At 37.0% G+C, this 27418-nt stretch overlaps 1 protein-coding gene across 2 annotated transcripts in view; it reads left to right on the plus strand.

The window, feature by feature from the left end:
• elf1 (E74-like ETS transcription factor 1) overlaps positions 1-27418 on the plus strand; it is a 65106-nt gene that overhangs the window by 7286 nt on the left and 30402 nt on the right. The window contains exon 1 of one of the 2 annotated variants that reach the window (XM_028008724.1): positions 11296-11531. The exons of the other annotated variant lie outside the window; for it this stretch is intronic. The gene's annotated coding sequence lies outside the window, so the exon portion shown is untranslated. Of the gene's footprint in view, positions 1-11295; positions 11532-27418 lie in introns of those variants that run through there. 2 annotated transcript variants of the gene reach the window in all.

A 27418-nucleotide genomic window follows, 5' to 3' on the forward strand; every position in this document is an offset into this window, starting at 1 on the left:
ACGCATAATTACTACGACGTGCTGCGTCACTCGTTTCACTTGTTCATGGTTGTTATTTTATGAAGGATTAACAAAAACATTTAAAAAACACAAAATCTTACCAAGTATTTTGACCTAGTGCAAATATCTTAATACAGTTCAGATAAGACAAAACTAACTTACAAGTAACTCTTTAGCAAGTTATAGGAGCTTGTTTGAGTGAATTATTCATAAACATTGATGAAAAAGTATTAGTTCCACTTGCAGATTATTTTACTTCTAACAAGACATTTTTCCTATAAGTGAAATAACCTCCCAGTAGAACTAGTACTTTTTCATCAATATTAACCAAACAAACTCCTATCTTGCTGAATAGCTACTTGTATGCCTGTTTTGTCTTATTTGAAGTGTACTAAAATATTTGCACTAGAAATGTTTTTTGTGTTTTTGCAGTGAACATTTTCAAAACAAGATGTCCTCTCATTGTTAATCCTCTACTGGATGCACAACTGGATGATATGGCTGAACAAGTTATCACAATATAAGCAGTTCATACCAGTCGATGTCTGTAATTGTCTATCGATAATTATTGTTTGTTTTTTTTAAATATGTGAAATATTGCGAAACTGGTGACATGACCTCTACTGGTTTATCCACAGTTTCCACTCCACACCATTGTTTATTTTTAAGCAGTTATGAGGCACTGTGGCAAAATGGTTAAATACTGCTGTGCAAGTTACTCAACATGTTGTTGCTAGGTAACCAAAGAATGAGTGAGTTGCTAGGTAACCCAAGAGGGAGTGAGTTAGTTGATTCCACCAACCTTGTTTAGGAACTGAAGCCTTTTCCTCTGCTTACATCTCCCAGAATGTTGTGCGGTTCTGGATTGGAGTTCAGTGAATATTCTGTATATTGTATTTTTAATATTTTATCAGATGTACTATTTATTGATACTGATCATGTGTCTGTCGCAATACGTATTGCTGCTGAGAACTTGGATTGTTTGTCGTGAACACACTGAGCTGTGCCTCAGTGTGGGACATTGTGTGCAGGGAGGATGCTGTTGGCCCTCTCAGCATGCTGACATCATGAGACCAGCTAACCGCATTACTGCAATATATTTATGGTCCTCGCTGTGGTCCTAGCAGGTCCGCCAGCTTATTGAGCTGTATCTCTGATGTTCATGTAATCCCATTAAGGAGTGGCTGAGTTTGTAATGTTCTAGCTCGCTGCCGTTTCAAGGCACAAAATAGTTCCTCGCGAAAATAGAAGCCGTCTTTGTCTGCAGCTTCAGCACAAAATGGCATTTCAGCCTGTTATTCTTCGTGTCTGCTTGGAGGTAATGAGGCAGTTGTGAGTGGATCATGAAGGCTTCTCCTGAGTCAGCTCAGTGCGGATTTACACTGAGCTTTGTCTGAAGATGCCACACGATCTGTCTGCTTTGCACTCCCAAATAATGTAACAAACTTCAAGCAAAGACAGCTTTTAGAATGGATAATGAGCTTTAGCTGATTTATTTATTTTGTATCTGGTGAAATGCTTCCCCCCCCCTTTTTAGGGCGAGATGTTCTCAGGCTTGGTTAATTATTTAAGTACACAGAAGCTACACTGTCGTGTAAAAATCGGTCTAGATTTTAGTGCAAATATTTTAGTACACTTGAAATAAGACAAAACTAACTTACAAATAACTTTTCAGCAAGACACAGGAGCCTGTTTAAGGTAATCAATTCCTTATTATTAATGGAAAAAGCACTTGTTCCATTGGAAAAGTGAACTAATCTGCCAATGGAGCAATGTTTTTTCACCAATATTAAGGATTTATTGACTCAAAACAAGCTCCTATATCTTGCTCAAAAGTTACTTATAACTTAGTTTTGTTTCATTTCAAGCTTAATAAGATATTAGCACCGTAAACTAGACCAAAAAGACTTGATAAGATTTTGTGTTTTTGCAGTGCAGGATATTATAATCAAGGCTAATGATAATGGCATATACTCTAAAGCAGGGGTGTTGAAACTTGTTGTCATTTGGGCCAAAATTCTTGAGTCAGAAGAACTTGAAGGCCAAGAAAATAAAATAAAAAGCTAAAGTCAGGCAAATAAAGTCTTTTTTTGTGTGTGTAGGACACAGATGGTAACCCAACAATTAAAACATGATTTTGCAATTTTGCATGTTTGCTGTATTGGAAGATATGGATCAAGTTTTCACACTTGGATCACTTTCTTTTATGACTGGACAGTAAATCAATAACAATATATTGCGATAGACATAGACGTGATCAATATCAATAGATAACACACCTGATAGTTTATATTCTCAATGTTGAATATTTTAACTGTACGGCATTCTGGGAGATGTAGGCAGAGGAAAAGGCTTTAGCTGCTAAACAAGGTTGGTGGAATCAACTAACTCACTCACTCTTTGGTTACCTAGCAACAAAACTGTTGCTAGGTAACTTGCAAAGCAGCAGCTAAACAAGGTTGGTGGAATCAACTAACTCACTAACTCACTCACTCTTTGGTTACCTAGCAACAACGCTGTTGCTAGGTAACTTGCAAAGCAGCAGCTAAACAAGGTTGGTGGGATCAACTAACTCACTAACTCACTCACTCTTTGGTGACTTTTGGTGACTTTGGTAACTCACTCACTCTTTAGCAACAAAGCTGTTGCTAGGTAACTTGCGAAGCAGCAGTTGAACGTTCCATCACTGTGTGTAATATCTGCCTAAGAATAATAAAAAATAATGGGTTGGAGGAAAAACTGTGGATACAGCAGAAAAGGTCACCCCACCAGTTAGGCAGTATTTCAGATAATTAAAACAAAAATATTGACAGTTATCAATAACTTTTTCAAGTTTTTCAGCCATATTGTCCAGCCTTACTTGCTTTTAAATCTCTTGCTATATTTAGTTGAGTTTAATTAAATTAAATAACAGCTCATTTCGGTGCAGCAAAGTCAGATTTTCAGTAAAGGTTTCTGGATAAACGTGGTTAAACTTATAAAAGCTGGGTTATAAAAAGGCAAATACTTTGAGTTGCATTTAACATTATATTGGTATATTACTCTACAGATGTCATAGCGTTTGAGGAATAATGAGCCAAAACTACAGCATTGCAGTGGTCTGTGTTTTTTTTTTTTTTTTGCGTAATCAACAAAAAAACACAGCCTGTTGGAAATAGTCTTTGTTTATTATACCTGCTTGTTCGATGTGGTGAATGACGTAACACGGCGATTCGTCTGACTGACGGCAGCTCAAATGGCCCTCAGAGGTGAGACGTTCACGTTGTGGATTCTTGGCCTGCTCCTTGTCTTTAATCATTAATGTGATGTTGTCTGCATGTGTGTGAATGTGGAATGAGCAGCAGTAAACCCAATACTATCTTATCTCTGCTTATAAAAACTACAGCATGGTGGATTTTTAAACATATTTACATGCCTTCAGGTTTATTGATACAACAAACTGGAGTGTACAATGAAAACTGTTGAAATTCCCCTTATATTTTATGTATTCATACCACTTAAACTTCTACATTTTGTCTTGCTACAACCACAAACCTTCAGGTATTTTATTGGGATTTTATGAGAGGCCATCACAAAGTAGTGTGATTAATTGTTGAAGTGGGCTGGAAATGCCAGCTGCTCTGCTATCTTTTTTTGTGATTATTTTTGTGATTTTTTTTTTCAGTACATTTTTTTGCAATCACATGCATTGATTTTGTGGTGGTTCTTTAGAATATTTCTATAAATATTTTGAATTTTTCAGTATTTTTTCCCTATTGAACCTCTTCCAAAATCTACAAATAGAACCCTAAGCACACAGCCAGAGCTAAAATGGAATGGTTTAGACCAAAGCATATGTTTTAGAATGGCCTAGCCAAAGTTCTAAACAAGTAAGATGGAGAATCTTTAGTGACACTTGAAAATTTATGTTCACAATTCAATTGAACTTGAGCTAATTTAGAAAAATTGGAAATTGTCCTTGTTTGGACGTTAAAACTTTGTGGATACATACCAAGAAAACATTCTGCTGTAATCGCAGTGAAAGAGGATTTCTGAACACAAATCCATAACACACTTTTCAGATTTAAAAAAAATAAGTCACTGCAAAAATATAAAATGCCTCCAAGTATTTTTGACCTAGTTTCTAGTGCAAATATCTGAGCAAACTTGAAATAAAACAAAACTAACTTACAAGTACCTTTTCGTAAAGATAAAGGAGCTTGTTTTATGTAAATAATTTATCAATATTGATGAAAAAATACTAGTTTCAGTGACAGATTGTTCACTTATAACAAGATAATTTTCCCTTGTTTGTAGTGAAATAATCTTCCAGTGGAAATAGCACCTGGGTTGCTAGGTGACGGGCTTGGCTGGCGTTGCTAGGTAACACGGCCAGTGGAACTAGCAAGAGCGTCACTTTTAACATGGGAAAAAATTCTTGAAATAATCTGCCAGTGAAACTAATACTTTTTAAAAAAAATCTATATCAAAGATTACTTACTTTTATCTCTTTCTGAAAAGTAACTTGCAAATTATTTTGTCTTATTTCAAGTGTACTAACATATATGCACAAGAATTAAACTAAAATACTTGGTAATATTTTGCGTTTTTTCAATAAAAAATATTTTAAAAAACCATATACCCTTTCCTTCTACTGTCTAATGTTGCAGCTCTGTCATGAAATCCCACTAAATTACAAAAAGTTTGCTTTAACATGTGAAAATGTTTCTATATCTTCTAGAATTGATTTGCATGTTTGTGCATTATTCATATCACATACTACTGTGAGCATGGCTAGGTAAGCCGAACGTTGCCGCAGGCATGTGATCTTTGCATCGCTCTCTGCTCAGAGGTGCTAATGAATGATTCACACTCTGCTGAATGTTGTCTTTTTTCCAGTGGTTCCCACACACACGGCTCCTTGTTGGGTCTCTCTATCTGCAGTCCTGCTCCATCAGCACACTGAATCATCTCAGCTCAAGACTAAACTAAGCACAGTCACTGTCCGAGAATGATAAACCATATCACTACCAGCTGCCGGATTGCAACAATCTAGTTTGTCACAACTAGATTGTTGTGACAAGAAGTGTGACCCCAACTGGCTGGCATGCTGCTCAGCTGTTTGACCTCCAGACTTCTACAATAATCTGTAATTGAAGTGTTTTCTCGCTCAATAATTTTTTACCCCATCAACGAGGTGAAGTGAAATGTCTCACTGCTGCCATGGTGAAGAAATTTATGTTTCCGCTTGAAGCTCAGAAGTTTGTCTGAAACAGAGCTAAGTCTCAGGAAGAGGAAGCATTGAATTTTTGGCTTATTTCCGGGATACTTTTAAGAATAAATAACAGTAATCTTTAGCAGGCATTTATTGTATAGTTTATCATTTATCATGATTATTGTTGCTATGATAAATTCTAATTTATGTTTGTAACTCCCCAAAACAGTTTTCTCCACTTCTTGTTCAATGAAAGCACCAATCACATACTAATAAATGACTATTTAGTGATGCAAATCGCACTCGTTTATGTGGCTGGTGTCTTAAAGAAGCACGTTACATCAATCATTTAATCTTCAACAACCAAAAATTTGATTCATCTATTTAAATCGATTCATCGCCCATTCCTAATGTAGCTTCTGAAACATTTCAGAAAAAGAACAACTAAATAACATTCATAGATTACTGATCTAAAATGCATTACAAAAGTGTTCATATCCCTTAAACGTTTTCAGATTTTATCACATTACATCCACAAGCTCCAGTGTACTTTATTAGCATTTAATAATTATACTAATGTGACCAACCATCTCACACGGGACGTTTTAAACCTACTGATGTTTAGGTCTTCCTGTTAATATACTGTAATCTACATGAGTAAAACTCTTTTTTTTTTTCTTCTTTTAAGTTGTTTTGGGCACCAAAACTGACTCCAGCCCTGGGGCCCTTGTTCTCTTAAATCCGGCTTTGCTTCCTCTTAATTCATGCATTACTTTACGTTGAACTGTCACTTCAAATTCCAATAACTTATGTTGAAGTTTGTGATTGATTTGGTAGAAAAGACATTGAAGAATAAACTACTACACCCAATGCTTCATTAAAAACTAATTTTAATAATCTTTCCATCTGAATTTGGCACCTAAAGATGGCTCTAATTTGTGTTGATAAAATTATGCAGTTTTTCCTTGTTTTGTTTTCTGTTTGCTGATGGCCTCTGCTATTCACAGCAAGAGTAACATGTGAGCTGATTTTCATTCTTTTGCACCAAAGGAGAGGTGTGTCCTCTCAGGTAGTCTGCACATTCACGTCTCGGCACTGATCGCACATCAAGGCTCGCTCTTTGTCTGCTCTGGTTGGTACGCTGTGGTAGAGAGAACAAAGTGGAACAAAAATGCAGCGTGTGATACAGGGCTTTTTGTGATTTCACACAGAGGTTGAGTTTCATTTTATCCCACTGACATGTCTCCAGGCAAAAGCAATTTGAACATCTTCACTTTTATTGCCTTTCAACATTCAGCAGAGATGGGATTTGTTGTGCTAATGGAGGGAATTACAAAGGATAACTTGGAAGGGTTGTAAGTCGGTGGCAGATAAAGACAAATTTTTCTGTTTGTTTTTTTTTTTTTAAAGTAACACTTAATTCTTATGGATTTCACAAAATGTGTGAGTTTACTCCAGATTTGGTTTAGTGAGTGTCCAAACTACTGACCCTGAGGCTATTAAATATTAATAATGTTCTGCTGCTTTTGCATAGTTTCCAAAAATATTCTTGATATCTATAAGGATTTTTTTTCCCTTTGCGTGTCTCTTTATTAATCCAACACAGATATTTCCACATACAACTTTAAAAAATGTTCGAAACAAACCGAATGAATGAATGAATGTGGCATTATTAATATTCTTTTTTTCACTGCCCACACTGAAAACACAAAATTATATCAAGTACTTTTATTCTAGTTTCTACTGCAAACACCTTACTACACTTGAAATAAGACAAAACTAACTTTCAAGTGTCTTTTTGGCAAGATATAAGAGCTTGTTTTAAATCAACGATTCTAAAATATTGATTAAAAAAATAAGTTTTAGTTCCACTGGCAGATTATTTCACTCATAACATGAGTGATTATATTAATGAAATAATCTGCCAGTGGAACTAAAACTTCTTCTTTAATCAGTATTATGGATTTATTGACTTAAAACAGGCTCCTATATCTTCCCTAAAAGTTACTTGAAATTTAGTTTTGTCTTATTTCAAGTGTACAAGATATTTAAACTAAAACGTAGACCAACATTTTAAAGATTCTGTGTTTTTTACTGTGAAAGTTTAAAATATTGGCTTTTTTCTCATTTTTCACCTGATTCTGGTGTGGCTGGTAGATCGAAATAACATACCATAAACATACCATAAACATACCATAAACATACCATAAACATACCAAAACATTCATTAATGTAGCAAATGAGTTACTTACGACAGTTGTTACAATAATAACTATTGCTGTATGAAAACAAAGTTCCCCAATTGGTTCTGAAGACATTTTATATAAAACAGTGTTTGGGGTTTAAACATGGAAATGGATGGATGAATAAATGAATGAATGGACAGACATATGGATGAACAGATGGATCAATAAACCCTTGGAAAATGTAATCGTAATGTAAAATGAAAAGTAATCACTCCATACTTTTCAAACTGCCTGAAACTGATGTGTCTGTAAATATCTAAACGGCTTTTTAAAAACATCAGGACATGACATTTTGCTTCACAGATTTGTCTGTATTTATTAAATATGATTATGCTATTTACTGAAAGAAAAACACACTCAGATCAGAGCTGCAATCAAGCCAAAACTGGACAAAAAAATAAACGTTTTGCATTTATGATTAAAAATAAACAATTTCTGTACATATGTTCTACTTCTAACTCCTCAAGGGGCTTTTAGCTTCGCATGGTTCAAATTATGTAACAAATAAAATAAAATCTCCTACCGATCGCCTATTTAATATAATTATTAATCAATTGATTCAAAAAATACAATCAAGAGATTAGCCAAAAAATACAATCAAGAGATTAGCTGCATTGATATCAAGTTGAGCAGAAAGGTCTGATCCTTTCACATGTTGTTGTTAGAAATATATTTTTTGCTACAAAATGATCAAGCGTTCACTAAATTAAGGCAATAAAACATTTATTTACTTATTTAAAAAAGGAATTGGGCTTTAATATATTTCTAACTTTGTAAAAAGCTGAGGCGTTTAATATGTTAGTTTCTCTTTAAAAGTCGAGCCATCTGTTCTTTCTCCACTTTACCAAATTCGGTTCAATGCTGTTATATAAATACTTCACTTCTGGCTCTGTCAAAAATAGTTTGTTCTTTCTGTGTGAAGACGCAGAGAGCGCTCAACACATTGACCACAACACCACCCCTTCCTGTTTGCTTAAGTTCACTTCTGATGAAAGATTATTTTCATTATCTTCTGCTATGTTAACGTTAACACAATATTATATAAGCTATTTTTTTTTCTTTCCGATCACATCTGTGATGGGCTCTGAATGTTTTATAGATCAAATATGCAACATTTCTTTGGTAAACGTGAGGAAGAGAGACAGTTTGCTCCTCCTCTGTCAAATGTTTCAGTTCTTTATATATTTTCACGGTTTGTTTGTTGTTATTGCATAAAAGCAAAATGCTTTAAACTATCAGGAAAATATATCAAATATAACAGTTTTCAGTAGATATAAAATCACTTGCTACTTTATGAGGTTCAGCTGCAGGTTAATACCAATCAATCAGCCAATCACATGGCGTCAACTCAAGTATTTAAGCTTAAAGATGTTTGAATCAAACATAAGAATGAGGAAGAAAAAGGATTTAAATGGCTTTAAAAAGTGAGATGATTGTTGTTGTTTCCAGTCAGACTGGTCAGAAACCACTGACCTACTGGGATTTTTATTTATTCACAATCATCTCTCTGGCTTACAGAAGATGAAAAGTCCAGTAAATGTGTGGGAATAAAGCCTTGGTGGAGAACAGGCAGTTGGTTCAGACGAGGAGCTCAAATAACGAGTATTTGCTCGCGACTTATCTGGAAAACCATCTCTGAATACACAACTTGAAGCCATGAAGCAGATGGGCTACATCAGCAGATCACCACACCGAGCGGCCCGGTTTAGCTGAGGTTACATGATCAGCAGAAATTCACAAAAACAAATTGTCCAAATGTTGCCTGATGTCTGAGTCTCAGTTTCAGCTGAAATATTCAGGCAGTAAAGAGAGAATTTGGTGTATATGACATGAAACATGATCTTTTTTGTTCTCCAATCTAGTTTTTTTGTTTTGTTTTACCCCTAACCTTGTCTGGAATATTTTTGTGTATCACTCATAATCCATGTTTAGCGCCACCTACATGTCTGGAGGAATAAAAAACAGCATTCTGGGACACTTTAATGTTTCCGGGTCGGGGGGTTTGTCCTGCCCCCAGTGGAGGAGTTCAAGTATCTTGGGACCTTGTTCACGAATGAGGGAAGAAGGGAGCGGGAGATCGACAGGCGGATTGGTGCAGCGTCTGCCGTTAAGCGGGCGCTGTACCGGTCCGTCGTGGTGAAGAGAGAGCTGAGCCAAAAAGCGAAGCTCTCGATTTACCGGTCGATCTACGTTCCCACCCTCATCTATGGTCATGAGCTTTGGGTCATGACCGAAAGAACGAGATCGCGGATACAAGCGGCCGAAATGGGTTTTCTCCGTAGGGTGGCTGGACTCTCCCTTAGAGATAGGGTGAGAAGCTCAGTCATCCGGGAGGGACTCAGAGTAGAGCCGCTGCTCCTTCACATCGAGAGGAGCCAGTTGAGGTGGCTTGGGCATCTGGTCAGGATGCCTCCTGGACGCCTCCCTGGTGAGGTGTTCCGGGCATGTCCCACCGGGAGGAGGCCCCGGGGAAGACCCAGGACACGCTGGAGAGACTATGTCTCTCGGCTGGCCTGGGAACGCCTCGGGATTCTCCCGGAAGAGCTAGAAGAAGTGGCCGGGGAGAGGGAAGTCTGGGCCTCCCTTCTGAAGCTGCTACCCCCGCGACCCGACCTCGGATAAGTGGAAGAAGATGGATGGATGGATGGATGGATGGATGGATGCTTAGCCTGGCGGGGGAGCTAGTAAAGCATAGTGGACCGCCAGGCTTATAATACACTGGGGAAACCCTGCAGTTAAAGTTGCAGTAAGCAACTCTTATAGAGAATTAATTTTTTTTTTTACATATTTGTTAAAACTGTCACAATTTCCTAACATTATAACATGAGACAGATAATGTGTGAAAAGATCAAACTCCTTCAACTACTCATTGAGCTACTGCTGCTGTCTGAAGAAACGCTGATCAAAAACAACCAATCAGAGCCTCGAGGAGGATCTTAGCGCTGTCAATCATCCTCATGTACTCGCTCTTAAATGTGCTGATGGTGGAGAAACAAATTACTGTTATAGGAAATTTGTTTATCTGCGATCATCTGTGGTCATGCTAACTAGCCTTAGCATTCACAACATGCTATGCTAGCTGCAATGTAGCAGAAAGAAAGTGGGGTGAGGGAAAGAGGAGACGAGCAGCACCTCATTAGATTGTGATTGACAGCGCTAAGACCCGCCTCCTCGCTCTGGTTGGTTGTTTCTTGCACTGGGAGATCAATTTTTTCACAGATTATCTGTTTCATACCAAACTGTAAAACTATGTACAAAAATATACTTTTATAAACAGCAGCTTTGATAAAAATATTTTCAGTTTTTGTTATTTCGTTAGTCTTGGTTAACTTTAATAACCTTGATAGTAAGCTGCCCCAGTGATCATAGAAAATATATTTTGGAAAATGGGCGCATAATAAAACTACATCACCAAACTGATTAATTTAAATCCTCAGAATGGCTTTTTCATATTTTAAAGGGAGAGAGCATGTATCTCTCTCATGCTGATTTTAATCACCTGCTTGGCCCTTATTGTTTGGTCAAAGTCTAAAGTGAAGGCATACCTGTCCGATTGTTTACTTACACCTCCAGCACTCCTCTGCCTCTGCTGGAGGAACCTGTCGATCGTCTTTCAGCCCGTTCTAGGTGTGGCCTCCATGTTGGTTGTTTCTGGTCTTCCCTCCCCCCTCAGCCGTCATCCATCAAGCACAACTCACCTGAAACCATTTGCATGCTCCTCGCTGATTGGCCAGGTGAAGGCCCTGCGCCTCGGGCCGTCTCTACCAATGGCGACCGCGCTGCGTGACTCATAGGGAGAGGACAAGTTGCTTCACTACACTTCTGCTTTTTTTCCTGTTTCAAACAGCAGCCATTGCATTGTCGTGTTTTTTCCCCCTCCTGTGTAATATTTTTTTGTTTTGTCAGTGTGAGGAAGAGGCGTGGGTCTGGCCACTTCAGGGCTTTAGGCACCTTTCCCCCTCATCTGAATACGTCTTGGATTATTCCCAGTTTCACCTTCTTGTTGTCTCTTTTTTTTCCAATGGTCGGTGCGATCGACTCTTGTTCGATCGCTATAATGGATCCTGTCATCCGAATCCAGTGTCTTTGAGGTCAGTTATGAACAACTCTCATGTAAACTTCTCGCTTAATCCGATAATTGAAGCCGTTTTGGTCGTGCTGTTTGAAGCCAATCTTCAGAAATTGATCAACATTTTTATAAATGTAAAAATTCATATTTGGGTTTGAATTTGGTGTATATTTGGTATCAGTCCCATTAAAAACAGAAAAGAAGTTAATTTGAAACCTGACTTTATGGCATTTTTCAGTTACACACCTTGTCCTGTCAAAGGTCTCTCAGGAACTTTAACAAGTTATTCCAGTTCAACTGAAGAACCTCTCATTTGTTTCCACGCTTACTTCTGTTTCACATCTTAATCATGGAAAAAGTTACATAAATTTTACTGTTTTATGATCATTGTGGTTTATATTAAACCTAAGTTGCTTTATAGAAACTGTGTTGTTGAACTTTATCTTATAAAAAGGGTTTCAAACTTGATTTTTCTTTGGTTTTTGCACATTGTTTTCAGAAACTCTCGCAGCGATCTTTAACTGATATGCTTGTCTCTTGCATTTCTTTTACAAATTGTTGCCTTATAAGGGGTGTTGGACCAAGGGCGGGAACAGAGTTTTGCAAGCCCCTGGACCAAACCCACATCTATTTTTCATGGTGTGTTAATCAGTAATTACTGACCAAATTGATTTTAATCTGTCGCGGGCTTCTGCTGTCCTCTAGGTGGACATCAAAAAAGCGGCTTTTTTGCGGCGGTTTTCGCCTCCAGCGATTCTTTCTGTGTAAAGTCAGTCATGCACTGCTTCATGCATCAAATCTTAAGTTCACCAGAACAGAATGTCACTTTTCTTGTAACGTGGACGGATGTCTTTTTGTGCTCACTGGAAAGTTTAAACATTAGTCGTATGCCTCCTCTTTTCTGCATGTAAAGATGACCTCCTCCTAATCTGTGTTTTTTTTACATTTGCCCTCCTTTGAACCAAATGATTCTCCTTAACGTTTTTGAGAAGCTGTTTCTAAAAGTTGCTCCGAGCAGCAAAGATAAAAGCTTGCTTCCTGTTTTACCAGAAACCCAGTCTGCACTTTGGGGACCACAAGAAAACACAGTGTGCATGCTGGAGTACTGCACAAACGCGCTTGCAGCCTGAGATGCATTCACACCCAATTCAGTTGGAGATGAAGCTGCTCAACTTTGGTTGAACATATTGAAAAAAACTGAATTATGGAAATGATTTTATTATTATTCATTATCATTTTCATGAAAAAGTTAGCTGAAATACAGCACTGGGAAAATATAGGAGACCACTTAAAATGATCAGTTTCCCTGATTTTACTTTTTATAGGTATATGTTCGAGTTAAATAAACATTGTTCTTTTATTCTATGAACTATTGACAAACATGTCTCTGAAATTACAAGCAAAAAGTTTTTATTTCTTTGCAGAAAATGAGAAATGGTCAAAATAATAAAAAAGAAAACAAGTTAATGTTCATTTAGAAACAGCAATACTAATGTTTTAAGAGTTCAGAAATCAGTATTTGGTGGAATAACCAGGAGGTTTTCAGTGCAGTGGTCTCTTTATTTTTTCCAGAGCTGCATTTCTTTATCTGCAGTTCAGGTCTTTTTCAACTAGGAAAGAGAAAAAGTGTTTACTCTGCATATTTATTCTCATACCCTTTAGCATTTGTGTGTGAATGACTCTGTTGTTGACCTGGTCTGAGTTTGCATTTGTCCTAAATTTCTCCTCTTTTCCCACCCTGATTTGTATTGTAAATGAGGCCTTTGTGTCTCACAGTATCACCTCAGACGAGCTGCTGTTTTGTGACACTGTGTGAATCTCATTTGGGGGCTGATAAGGAGCAGGAAGAAGTGGGGTAGGGGACAGGATGGCAGTTGGCTCTTCTTTCTATACCAAGTCAACAAGTTTAGCCTGTAATTAGATCATTAGGGCTTGGGCAAGAGGACCGGGACGTTGCAAGAGGAGGCCCGCGATGAGGACGAGAGGAGGCGGGTTTTGCTGCATTACTACAGTTTCAGTGTTTTGAGATATGTAAAAATGGAGGGATTATTGTGTTTCATGTTCCAGGCAGAAACTCTGAAAAGAATAAACAGTGTTTGTGTTCAGGTAGGACAAACATCAGCTGTGATAAATGCATGCAAACTATACATCCAGCCTGTAAGAAACATGTAAACAAGCCTTGATTGCATGTGTTTTAAAACTCAGGTTCAGTTAGAAGCTTATAAGCAGGCAGTATCTTACCTGTAGTAGATAATGCGCTTGGTGTTTTCATTTAGTATAAATAAATGTTGGTTGGAGTCACAAAACTTCTACTTCTACATTATAAATGCTATTTTCAGAACATCTCAGCACATCGTAATTTTTCCATTTAGACATTATTTATATGGAAACCAACTTTTTATACATGGAAATTGAGGTATTGGGTTGGGCAGCACCGATGAGCATCCTCTGTGAAACCCTTACTGAATGTGCTCTAAAAAGGGGCGTGTCAAACTGGAGGCCCGTGGGCCAGATCTGGCCCGCCAAAGTTATTTATGTGGCCCTCAAGACTCCAGAGGCCCACTTAAATAGAACATCAAGATAACAGTTGTGTGCTAAAATATGATTTTATCAGTCAAATCAAATTAGTTTTTATCTGTGTAGTACCAAATTACATTAAAAAAAATTATGTTTTACTCATAAAAGTACTTCTGAAATCTGTAGTATTTCAGAGTTTCCTCCAAAAATCTAGCTAAGCCTGGTGGTAGGGGCGCTACGCCAGTCCACTTCCCCACCATGTTTTTTTTCTTCTTTTTTTTAATTAAAAATGTTTCAAAGTTGACAGAAAAGTTTGGAAGTAAAACATCAACAATAAATAATTGTCTGCTGAAGATTACTAATGTTTCATTCCATACAAACCTAGCTTACCCTGTCTTTGCTATTACTGTTACTGGTGTATTAAAAATAATTTAGAATAAAGAAACAATGCTTAGCCTGGTCTGACTGTTTTAGAGTAACTGTCTCATAATGAAGGAAGGTAACGTAAAAATGAATGATTTAAGTGAATGCTACATTATTGACTTTTCCACTACCTTCCTTTTTTATCAGAGATAAAAACAGGAAGACCATTAGTGGCACAACGACTCTAACCTCTGTTTCCTGTGTAAATAATCACTGGCTTCCCTGTAAAAATATAAATAAATGCCCCAATCCTACAACGACGACTGTGTGAAGGTTTACAGGTGTTTTAAGACCGTAGAAGTTCACCTGCTTGGACAAGCTATTAGGTTCTGGCATTAATTAGTCTGGATTTACACTAAATGAAGATAATTATCTACTGCAGGTAACCACTTAGATTTTCACAGGAACTCATCATCCCTCATAATCCCTTTAAGGCATGAAATAAATCTGAGAAGCCTAGTCCTGCGACTTTAGAAATAATGTCATGAGGAAATTTTAGGTTGCTGGTTTGGAGGAGCTCAAGCTCTCCGGAAATTTCTTGATTTTCCTCGGAAAATAATCTATAATTCATGTGAATACCACCATTGAATTCACATAAAATATATTTTTATTTAATACAGAAAAGGGAGAATTACCTGTAAAACAACGCATACATGAATCTTAATTTAAAAAAATTTTTTTTACATTTTATACACAAACTTAAAAAAATTGGATAAACATCTAAATTTAGAGGTAGATAGTTAAATATATTTATTGCGCAGAATGTTTTTTTTATTTATAGAGGAACTAGGTGATATTAATAGCTAGTCATCTAAAAGTGCTGCCTTTGTTCATTCAGTTGACTGGCTGTGTGCAGCAACGTGTGGGGGAGGGGCTCCTAATCTTTGTATTAAATCTGTAGAAACTGTATTTCAGAGAACATTAGGCTATTTTATTTTGAGTTTCACTTCAAAATAATGGTAGATGACAATGCTCTTTTTTAGCTTATATCTTGAACTGTGAATTTATCTTTATTGAAAACGAGTAGGTGTGCAGCAACAGGTAGGTGAGGGGCAGCTCTGCTTTTATCCTGTGTAGTCTACAGATTCTTAGAAAATCTGGTAACTTGTACTGAGAACTTGTTAAAAGGAGTAGAAACAATCTGTCAGAGTATTTTCCCACCATGTTAAGAATCGTCTGATGTTATTAGCCGCCACCCAACCCAATATCTGTTGCCATGTAGGGCTGTTTCACGGTTCTGTTTAAATAGTCGGTTGGTGTCAAGTGTCATTCTAACATCCATTCATTTAGAATATTGAGTTGGAGGTGAGAAGTTTTCATGCCTTTGGTTATATTTGTCTTAGGCTGATCAGCTAAATAAAACTACCGCAATAAATCTTTTCCACTCTAGTGAAGTCTGTACAGCCATAATAGGTTGTTTATGGCCAGTTTTACAAGTTTTGAAATCTCTTACTTGCTGTCAGGTGACCTGTAGTTCCAGGACATCTGCCGCGTAATTGAGGTGACTCCAGGAAACCATCCGACTCATAGTGAAACTCTGTTTTATTTCCCTAGAGTACCTTATTTTTGGTCAACGTAGATGGAAAATATTAACATGAGAAAGTGTAACGCTGTTTTGCATTTCTCTTTAGAAGTTATAATCTCTGCCTGAAATGGATTTTGGCCCAACGGTCGGAGAACTTGTAATGGGAAGTTTAATTTCTGTAAAAAAAAAAAAGAAATCTGGGTGGGGAAAGTTAATGTTTAACTTTCTCTTCTGCTTTAGCTGCTACTGTGCCTCTGAGCAAGGCACATTTTGTATCTAGTTGTGCATTTGAGCAGCAGGTACTGAGACAAGCTCTCCCTTGATAAATAAAATTAAATTGATTGAGCAATGGTGTCTCCGTGTTGCAACCCTCTCATACTTGGAACATGCTGGGACTGGCTGGCCTTTTCTCAGTAATACTGTGATCATCAAATCTGAAGAATATTTTTATGAAGACAGGCCTGAGATATGCAGAGTATTTAGACTTTAATCCATGATTCACCTCTTAAATTTTTCCCTTCAGAATTTTAATGGCTGTTATTTAATAGTCTATATTTTTTCCTCAATCTTTAATAAATCGGAACTGAATAGGGATTGAAGGCTGAGATTTATCCTGTTACAGATTTTCTATATTCTTAATTGAGTTACAGAGGTCAATACAGTTATTTTTAAATTCCTAAAATGTTTATTAGGAAATTTATTTGTTGTGGAATTTATACCTTTGATATGGTGACACAAAGTAAATACCATAACAATGGTTTTGTGTCTATTTTAAGGTTATGCTGTAAAGCTGTTAAATCAATAAAATTTGTGCTAAAATGTGTGGAGCACAATAGACTCCACAACAGAGAGCAAGCTAACAACGTTTTAGCTAGCTCCCGTCTGACTCAAGCAATTGTTTAGTATTCACAAAAAATAACTGTGTTATTGATAAAAAGTCTGACAAAACATCAACATAATTTGACTAAAATCCTATAAAATCCTTTTGTCAAAAACAGAGAGAAAATGTATGATGATTATAACCAGTTTTAAAAACGTTTAGCGATTAGCATAGCTAGTGCTGTTAGCATTGCTAGCTGGTATCAACATAGCCTTTATGTTGATCTCTTAGGTTGTAAAACGTGAGAAACTTCCAACAGGCTGCTGGCATTTCCAAATCAGATGTGATTCTTGACAGATGGATGTTAAAAGTAAAAAATAAAATAAACAAGTTTCTGTGTCCCAGCTGTTGCTTTTTTTCTTCTTCTCTGTTGAACTCTTGGAGTTGTTATTGTGAGAACTTGCAGTTCTCCTAAAAAAAATTCCCAAAACACATCAACGTTTCATATTTCCTCATTTCTAACACTAAAATATCTGCTGCTAAGCAGTGGAGTACTGTCTGTATTAAACAGAGAACTGTAATTTAAAGATTACAGATCTATGTGTAGATCTATCCACTCCAGGAATTACCTGATTATCAAGCGTGATATTTATACTAGATTGGATGGGCCACATCTCTATTTGTAGAGTAATAAAAGCAGACTCCTTTCTTTACTTGTAGAGTGTACTGACCTTATTCTAGTACAGATCATTAACTTCTTTCTTTATCTGTCAGATTATCACTTTTGCTATAGTGAAGATGTTTAGATAAAGATTAACAGATTAATATAAAGCCATCAATAACTAAAAATTAAGCTTGTTTGCTGAACTTGTTGGGTATTTTCATCTTATAGGCTGAGTACATCGGTCAGGCTGAAACTCAGAGCAAGGTTTTGTGATTTTAGATTAAAAGAGGGTCAAAATGCCCATAAATGAGATATATGGGGCATTGTGACACACCTTTTTATGACGTGTTGTGATTATGTAATGCTTCTGTGAGAGCAAAGTCTTTCAACATGGCTGCAATCGTAACCCTGATAGTAATTGATGGCATTTAGGTACAGTTATGTGAAACTTTAAATTAGGTATTGCATAATCTTAGTCTTAATCAAAGGCATTACTCAGAATAATGTTTCAGCCAGGTGAAGGATCCTAGGCTGGAAAATAAAAAGTTTTCTTCTTAGTTGAGGTGCAAACCAGACAGTAAAAACCACAAATCAGGCAGTTTTCCATACCTTTTTAATTTTATACCTCATGTCATCAACACGAAGGTCGTATATGTTTATCTACTATGATTTGTTTGCGTGGGTGAAGGCAGCTTTGAGACGCAGGTTTATTTCATCCTAGATAAAAGCAACATGCAGAGCATCATAAAAATTTCCATTACAGATCTCTGTTCAACTCTGTCTTCAAGCGAGTCATTTGCTACTGCATTGGTTGTAGAAATATGATGTATTTATGCCTTTATGCTTGCTTTTCTGAAGTGGCCTGAAAACACATCCATGGTGCAGTGTTGTTCTTTCCAATTATGTGGTTCCACCCTGCAGGAGGTGACTTCATGCAGAAATCCACTCCCATGTGCGAGATGTGTGTGAACATAAAACTGACTTATTAGGACTGAAATAGGTTTTTATCTTGTGCTGATTTAAACAATGTGTGGTACAGAACGATCTGTTTTGATCTAAGCACAGAGGGAAATTGATTTCCCACATGTTTTCCAGACATTCTTGCCCCAGACATCCAGCTGCAGTGATGTCTGTCTGCAAGCATCAGCAGCAGATTCTCATATGGAAAACCTGCCATGCTCATGGCTCCAAACTGTGTATTCATCAATTAAATGTTTATCTTTACGCTCAACTTTAACTGCACATTTTCTAATAAGACTTGCCTCTAAAACTATAACGATGTGGGTGACTTGTAAATGTTTTATTTAGTTTGAAGTTTCTCTGCAGTAATATTTAAAGAGGACAGTTCTTCTTTTTGATGTGAATGCATGAACACCATGGCTTTAAATAACTCCTGCATGAGTATTTGTCTATAAACTTTCATGCACAGCCTTGGTGTCGGTGCTTTCACGCTGCATTTTAAGTAAGTCCCTTTTGCACGCAGCAGTCATTTTTTCAGGAAAATGCACATTAAAACAATGCGACATATAAATTGTACGTGCTGCAAACTGTTCTGCATTTTATTTCCAGTTACATTCTGCAGAACTGATAATGTTTTCTTTTACATTTTTCTGAGAAAGGATAAGTTGTGGTGTTGTAAAGTAGAAAAGCATTTTTTCTTTAGCTTCTGACTTATTATGGGGCAGTAGAAATAAAGTTAACAATTTACTTATTTTTGTGAAGTTTTTAAAATAATACACAATTTTTATAGTTGTTGTTGCTATGTTGGCTTTCACACATAGGCTAAATAAAAAATTTTACCAAATTTGGTAGAAGCATTTAGCATGGTGTGCTTTTTATAGCGTGAAACCACGCTATAAAAAGCACACAAAAGATGTGTGGCTTTTAAGCAGCATTATCTTTTCTTTCCAAACGTTGACTGTCGATGCTTTTCATGACCAACAATATCCCAAACTGACGAACTTGTCTTTTTTTATTTGAAAGTAAAGCTGGACAATAAACCAATAACATTTTATATTGCAATAGACACATAATCAATAGAAATAAATAACACATCTGATGGAATATTGAATCTATACAATATTGACTGAACTCTGATTCAGAACCGCACAGCATTCTGGGAGATGTAGGCTTTAGAGGAAAGGCTTTGTCTACTCTACGTCTCACAACTAGCTAATCAAAGTTGGTGGAATTAACTCACTCACTCTGTGGTTACCTAGCAACTCACTCACTCTGTGGTTACCTAGCAACTTAAATTCCTGCAGCAGCAGTTTAAGGTTTTCCTCTAACTGCTTAAAAATAAAAATACAACATTGCATTGATAAAACAGAAAAGATCACACCGCCAGTTTGATAGGATTTTAGATATTTAAGACAAAAACAACAAATCAATAATTACTGAGACTAACAGATATGAAACACTTACATTGTGATAAGTTTTTCATCCATATCTTCCAGCCCTGTTTGAAGTAAAACGGCAGCAACAAAAGGGGAGAAAGCAGCAATCATTTCTCTGGTACCTCATTGAAAGGACTTTAATGTGTAGAATAGAAAACTTTAGCAGTACACCTTGACACCGCCAATTGACCCACACTTACCAGAAATTTTTACTAATTAGTTTTTGTGACTCCAGTTGGTAACTGGTATTTTCTGTACTGGTAGTAGCAGTTTGAGACCCACCTGCTCTCTCTTTCCCGTACTGCAGGTCCTGCTTTACAGCCCTCTCCCTCTGTGTGTTCCCAAGCAACAGCCACTCCTTGTTTACCTTTGCGTTTTTGCATTGTGACTCTCATCAGGATAACACAACCCCGGCCCCTCTGGAGACCGACTGTCGGGCCTCTTTATTCAAAGTAGCACCAGAGGATAAACTGATTCCTTACTTATGTCCATCTTCCTGAAAACCATCATGTTTGGTTGAACTCATGTTCTTATCTTGTGCCTCTGCTTCTCGTGTAATTATTGTACATCCTTAATATGGTGGAACAATACCGCAGTGTAAATATGTTGTTATATGAACCCCGCTCACCACTTCTGTGTCTAAACAGGTAGTTTATTGTCTTCATCTCCTGCACCCAGGCTGCACCTTCCTCATCGGCTGACGATCGTAAACAAGTATATTTCATAAAGCTCTCTCAAATATTGACCTACCCAGGCAGACTGTCCTTCTGCTTCCTGCTCACGTCTCAAACACTTCTCCATATAAGTAATATAAACCATTGTTTGATGTGTGCGGGATTAAATCTGTTGGCATACAGACCAAGTTGTAGAAAACATTTAAAGCTGCAATATGTAACGTTTACAAAGAATGTTATGAAAGTTTGTTACGAAACAGTTAATCTGTGAAAAGATTGATCTCCTCCACTTCTTTTCTGAGCTTCTCTTGCCGTGTGAAGAAATGCACTGCTCCCGACCAAAACCAACCAATCAGAGCCCGGAGGAGGGTCTTTGCTCTATCAATCAACCTTATGTACTTGCTGCTAAATGTGCTAATGATGGAGAAACAACTTACAACGTAAGTTGTAAGCGTTTATCTCCCGTCATTGGTGACCATGCTGACTAGCCTGGCATTCACAATATGTTATGCTAGCTGCAGCGTCACATGAGATTGTGATTGACAGCGCTAAGACCCGCCTCCTGGCTCTGATTGGTTGATTCTAGTTACCGCTGGGAGAAGGCAGAGGAGCTTGTTTTCTCAGATCATCTGTCTCATACCAAACTGTCTCGATGTAGTGACAGTTTCAACAAATATGTAAAAAAATATTTTTTATTAAAGTTACGTTATTGTGTGACATTTTATCTCGGGTTTGAATTGTTTTTAAATTAACAGTACAGTAAAACTGTTTATCCACCGTAATTTTTGGCCATGCTAACTAGCCTAGCATTCTCAACAGGCTATGTTAGCAGCAGCGCCAGTCCAGATTGTGACTGAGAGCACTAAGACCCGTCTCTGAGCTCTGATTGGTTGTTTCTAGTAAGCACTGGGAGAAGGCAGAGGATAATTTTTTTCACAGATTATCTGTCTGTTTCCAAACTGTTATGATACAGTGACAGTTTTAACAAATATGTAAAAATACAGTTTCATAAAAGCTACCTACTGCAGCTTTAAATCGGGCTCGAGTGCTTGAATTGGAAGTAAGATCGTAATACATAAAGAATGCAGCCCTCACGGTCATTAGTTTGAGTCACATTGCTGTGTGAGTTTTTCCTTTGCTTGTGTTTAAAATATGCAGCTGGTATCTCAAATGCAGTGACTCCGCACCTCTGTGCTCAGATCCTGGAACGGGCCACATTTACTGGCTTCAAGATTAGATAGAAACGTTGGAGAGTGACACCTGACCCAGTATCCAATGGTGTGAAATCAGATCAGACTTAATTCTTGGAGGGGAGCTGGGCTGTCTCAGAGCGAGTGGGCCCATCTGTAAGGCTTCACCAGTGATCAGACGGGAAGCACTGATTAAGTTATTATAATTTCTTAAACCGAAACATGAGCTGCAGAAGTTTTAAGAACAGCTCTGCAGAAGGTGTAAACTGCTGTGTTTAACTTTTCAACTAGTCCTGGCCAGAGTGAGACACTGAGTGTCTGATAACCTTCAGTAAAAATGCATTTTACAGTATTTACACAAGTAAAACAAAAAATTATAACATTATATGGCTATATAGATGAAATTTTTTTTACAGTTTTATGTCCATTGTTATTAGATGATACATAAATGCAGACATGCAACTGTCAATGTCTTAAAGGACTGAAAATATGTCCAAAAAGCCAAAAAAAAGAGCCTTCGTCCAACAATCAGTGTGCAGCAACAGGTGGGAGAGGGGTAGTTTTACTTTATAGTACATGTAACGAGATATTTTCCTTCACTCTGGCACTTTTATTAAAAGACAGAATATATTAGTGATATTGAAACGACAAATTTTTAAAAACATTGTGTACTATTTGTTTTGCTAACAAGTCTCTGCTTAAACATTATATAATATTTGTAAATATCTACAGCAGTTTAAATTTCTAATGTCTCAAACAGTGTCTGTATCCCTCTTACTACCTTTAGCATGAATGTTACTAAATACATCAAATAAATAACATTTTACTTGCTTTGAAGGAAATTGTGAGCAAGTAATTTTCAGCTTCCTTAAAGACGTTTAAGCTCTTATTTACTTTCTTCTTGCCCTTTCTGTTTGCTCATGCTAGCTAGCTTATTTTTTTAAGCCTACTTAAAAAACAAAATTCCTCTTTTGTTTTCTTGTATAGCATAGTCTATATTTTGATATTGTATTTCCATACAATATCAATTGTATTGATATACAATAGATAACTGCCAGTTTTGTAGTTTTCTAGTTTAATACTATCATTCCTGCTAATACTTTGTTAGCTTCATTTTAGCATGTGTGGTATTTGCCAGTAAAAAAGGCCTCTTTAAATCTAATTTCTCTCATATTAAGAATGACAATTTTGTACTGGGTTACTTTTATGTTCAGAACATTTTTCATATAAGGATACACATTTGGAGAAAAGGTAATCCATGTTAGTTTAGTTTTGACATGACATGTAATCTCAAAGTAAAATGTAAGCTGAATATTTTTTCCCTTGGTAACATGTATGTAATACTTTGTGTAATATTTGCAAAAGAAATAAGTGACCATTTTAGTTTATTTAGCTAGTTGTTTTGTTAGTTTATGTGTTAATTGGCAGATTTAGAAAACATTTAACACAACTATGAAGTAGAAAACCTAAAACTATAACTTCCACTTGGAAAGTCAAAGGGTTTCTCACCAACATTTCATTTAAAAATATGTCTCCCGGTATAGGTTGCAGAAATAAATGCAACCTATACTTCTGCACTACTTTACTCTTGTTTGAATTCTGAGATACATTGTTGTTGCCTTGTGTTGCCAACATACATGTACAGTATGTTGCTCATTACTTGGCAAATTTCTCAGGTTTTTACAACTTGCAACCCAAATGTGGTCCGACTTCCAGACATAGAAACATTGTTGCAGCCCAATATACTGTACCTCCTTCATGCCTGAGGGGAAGAACAGCAAACAGTCGTTTCCAGAATGCCAGGCTGCTATTGTCGGAGAAGCTGGACACATAAAACAGAAATCATTATTGTTTCCCTGCCTGCTCGCTCTCTGCTCCATCCCAAGGTGTGTTAGATATTTCTGCATACCTGACGGTGGGAGGACGCATGCGCCTGCGTGTGTCCAGACCTGTTTGGTATGCGCAGCCGGGTCCCCTATCCAGCCTCGAATCCGACTTGGAGCACTGGGACTCCTGCGCTCTATCTGAGCACATACCTCAAAATGTACTGTAAACAAATTATCGTTCATTGTGAATCGTTCAATTATCGAAATTTGTCCTGACAAAGTTCAAACTGTAGACAAACTACAAATTGATTTCTGTCCGTCGAAGACAGCAAGCTGTTGTGTTGTAGTTGATGTTCATATTTTGAAGTAAAAGAAGGATGTCATCTTTTTCATCTTGTATGTTCAGGTTTGGAGCATGCTGCAGGTATTTTCTGGGTATTGTGTCCTCTCTTCCCAGCACCGGGCCGCGGCCCTGTGCTGTAACATGTTGGTATTGGTATGAATGTAAACACTTTGAGCTCCAGTTGTCACCAATCTCATCTAATGTGCTTGAGGCTGAAAAAAAATCATGCTTTAGTCTGTTTTTATCTTTAATTAGATATTTGGTCAAGTTTTCTAAGGGAAAATGAGAATTTCCCATCTCTTTAAGCCTCAGGTAGTTGCCACTCGGCAGCCAAACTACAGCAGAGGAAGAGAGTATAAGCTGGGCAGTAATAAGCAACCAACACTCTTGTACTGACTTGCATGTTTTTTATTCACTTGTGAAAATGGAGTGACTAGCAATGTAGATGCTATCAAACATGCTACTTTTTGAGATGAACAATGCAATCAGAAAGGCTGTATTTGAACTGAAGCAATGCTGTTATGTTTGGAGTAATACCTTTTAAATTCTGGTTGTTTTTGATTTTCTGATACAAAACTAAGCCTTTTATTTTCTTTTTTCTACTGATTGGCTTGGAGATATTTTGTATCTAAGTCTTCTGTAAAGGATTTCCGGTAATCATTATAACCAGCAAAAGGTCATAGCAAAGTAATCTTGGTTTGATGTAGAGTTAGAATCGTTCATATTTCCAAGAGTCAAGAGGTTCAGATGTGGGATGAGAGCAAAAATATTTGGGAATGGAGTGTAATGTAAAGTTTTTGTTTGATATCACACACCTGAATTTTGTTACAAATAAGTTTTGATAATTTTTAAGGATCATTTACATCCAATTCATGGAAATACCAAAGCATAAGAAGTGACGTAAATGTACGATTTAAGTAAATTGAAACAAAATGGTTGAAAAATATCGATGTTTTTTAAATCAAGGTATGAAATAGTGGCACCAAAGATTAGTGGACATAATATGTAGGCATTATTGATGCAAACTCTACAAACCAGTGGCACATTTGGCCAACTGAATCAACTGTCACTGACATCTGAAATGTGTTATAGACTAATATACTAATGTTTATGGAGACGAGAGGGAAAAAGTGGAAGAAAAAAATGTGGGTCAGGAGTAATATCTTTGTGCTTTTATATATTACTATTTTGTCCCTTATGTTGATTTAACGTCTGTTTTGATAAAAAAGACGACTTTATACCCAAGTATCCTAATAATGGCAGATCTGTTTGTTTTACTTCATTAAAGTGTTTTCAATTTTGATTATTCTAAAAATATGATTAAACCAATTGTACCTGCATTAACTGCTTATCTTTACCAAAGAGGAGAAGCCAAATAGAGAAAATAATTTCTTCTAAATTACAATTAAAATTGGTACAGAAGATCCTCTGGTGGGTGCAAACTGATGGCTAACTTAATGGACCTTTTAGGTACAAAATGTCAAAATAAGCAGCACCTAACCCGAGCAATACGGTTGTTTTTTGTGGGAATTGTGTTTGAAATTTATTTTCCTCCTTTTGCCATTTTGTATCTTTGCAGTTTGTTGTACCCAACATTTTCAGGCACAATGTGGTACCAGCTACAGGGTGTTTCTTACTGACTTTGTATCAAGATGAATCCGGCGAAGGGAACATTTCGTACCTGCTTTTATAGACAACTTAAGTTGCAACTGTAATATTGCACATTATTGATACTATATTTTGCCCTTTTTTCCACAATGAAGCCTGTGATAACCAAAAGTTGTTTTTAGCCAATCAAATAGACGATGGTGAACAAGCCATGTTGCGTAACTAACCTGCAGTGGCTTGTTTTTTTTGTATTTAATGTTGCATCACTCATAGCAGATTACTTAAGCTTTGAGGATGTACCATCACCTCTGCTGATGTTTCCTTAAGTGTTAATCAGGAAACAGAGAGGTCTAACTCATGCAGATAATCCTCACGCCAATCCTTAAATAAAACATCCAGATCTTGTGATAAAGTGCAGGAGATTTGCGGACATCAGAAACAGCAGCTGCAGCAGCAGCGCATCACGATGTGATGTTTTAACACCACAGTTGTCTTTTCTGAGTCTTTTCTGCAATTTCCTGTCCTGTTTTCACAACATTTCGCGGTTCTTCCTATCAGTGACATGTGGCCTGTTGCCACATTACAGAAATAGGTTGGTGGGGGTAGTTTTGACTCTGATGTTTTTCACAGCATGGACATATCGACGGCTAAATTCGATGACATTTGTTGGGTTTTAACTGAAGGATTGGTTGGGTTTTTACACATTTCAAAACCACAACTTAAGTTTTATTTATAGAGTTTTTGAAGGACGTGGAAGTGTTTCAGCAGTTGCACACACACTGTGTTTTGTGTTGGTTTACCTATGTCGCATTTTGACATACGAGAAAGCCTTGATGACAGGAACTTGGTAGTTTGTTCTCAGAATTCACATGAAACTGACTCAGAGCCAAGTTAGGGATGTGAGCGTATACAAATGGTTTTGGGTTTAGCTGCGCTGTTAGTTTCTACCTAGAGTGTCATCAATGTGGGCAGATGTCGTCTTTTAATTAAAAACGTTCAGATCTTTTTGAATACATCGCTGTCAAAAGGTTAAAATCCAACATTTCTTGCTAGTTAGATCAAAGTTTTGCTATTTTACACCCAAATATAGTGACTTTTAGCGAAAAAACCTTTGATTTATTTTTAAGAAAGCGCCACCATTTGCATGTTCTACGTCACCACTGCAGATAAATCTAGCAGCTATATGATTCATGTAGGAAATGCTATATGTCTGGTAGGCATGAACCTATCAGAGTCGTGGTTTGTTGTTTGAGAAGGAAGGAGGGGGAGTTGAGAACTTTCCGTTGTTACACAGAGAAAGAAATTTTGTTCTGACTGTGGTTTAACAGACAGGAAGCAGCAGAAACCCACAGTTCAGTGATGCTGTTCCTGTGAAGGCAAGATTCACAGGTCAGTTTGTGAGTCTTCTGCTTGGTTTTAAGCTTTGTCACTGCTTTTCATGGCCTTTTCTCCTAAACCGAGTAAAAAGGAAAGTCTGGTCAAGTTATACGTGAACCTGGAGAAGGATTTGTAATGTAATGTCAGACTGAAACTAACAAAAAATGCAACCAAAGGAGAAGTGGAATGTGGTCATTGAAGACATTTCTAAACTGTCGTCTCTGGAGACATAACTAAGTTCTGCTATGTCTGATGTCTTACATCCCATAAAAGCTTCATTTTTGTACCAAAATAGTTCATCAGGCAGTATAAACAAGCGAAGAGGAGTGGAAAAGTACAACGCTCTCAGGAGGAGAGATTAAATTCCTTTCTCGTCTTTAAAGCCTCTCTGCTCGAGGTGACGTTTTCGCTTAGGCTTCGTTTGGATCTGGCATGTCACAGATGTTCACAACCAGTCACTTCTTTCAGGTCAAAGTCAAATATCAAATCCTGCTTTAGTCTCTAATGGCTGAAATTATCTCCCCATGGTTTGCATTCAACTTAAAG

The sequence above is a fragment of the Xiphophorus couchianus genome, chromosome 23 (genome assembly GCF_001444195.1).
Source record: "Xiphophorus couchianus chromosome 23, X_couchianus-1.0, whole genome shotgun sequence".
Lineage (NCBI taxonomy): Eukaryota > Metazoa > Chordata > Actinopteri > Cyprinodontiformes > Poeciliidae > Xiphophorus > Xiphophorus couchianus.